Below are 962 nucleotides of genomic sequence, written 5' to 3' on the forward strand. Positions count from 1 at the left end.
AATTTGTATCTACTGAAATATATTTGTATTTGTATTAATTTTATACACACACACACTATTAAATATATTATGTACATTAAATGTATAGCATGTTAATACAATATAGCATACATTTACCTTTATTACGAGGCCATAATATTATTATAATGTAAATAGTAAATTATATAAATTTGTATTTTACCATTTTTATTACATAAATTCATATAATGTATTACTTTTACACACACACACGTAATAGTAAAATATTGATTTAATATGCATTTTAATATAACGTATACTGTATGTTAATACAATGTGTTATACATTTGTATTTTAATATTTTATTATACATACATAAATATATGTGTGTTCATACATACATTTATTTTTTAGGAAAACATTTTTATTTAAACATAATATTTTAATATAAATGGTAATACAATGTGATAAACATTTGTATTTTAATATTTTATTATACACACAAACACACACATTTAATTTTTTTTTAATTAAGAGGATATATTAAATTATATAGATATATAGTATGTTAATTGAGTATAATGGACCTAATATTTAACTTTATTGAGGATAGAATGTTATTGTTGACATATATAGAGTTAATATCAAAGTTTTTGGGGGTGTATTATATTTGCTGCAGACCTGCAAATCGGAATGTTAAAAAAAAAAAAAAAAACCTCAAACAAAACCAGCTGAATCATTCCTTACTTTCCATGCTAAAAATATTTTGAATTGTCAGCTGAAAGTCACAACTCAGCAAGAATTCTGTGGTGTGATGCAATCTGATTGGGTGAGGATAACAAATACCAACCCACCTGGTGGCTGTGGATTGGTTAAGGACCACAGGATGATGGCTGACACAGGAAATAGAAGCTGTGAAGGAGCGCTGAGGCCTGAGAGCAGTAATCTCTGATGGGATCAGACAGGGCCACTCTCCCACTCCACTGTACGTCACATGGTCAGCT

This window comes from Sinocyclocheilus grahami, unplaced genomic scaffold (genome assembly GCF_001515645.1).
Source record: "Sinocyclocheilus grahami isolate Dianchi unplaced genomic scaffold, SAMN03320097.WGS_v1.1 scaffold386.1, whole genome shotgun sequence".
NCBI classification, from domain to species: Eukaryota; Metazoa; Chordata; class Actinopteri; order Cypriniformes; family Cyprinidae; genus Sinocyclocheilus; species Sinocyclocheilus grahami.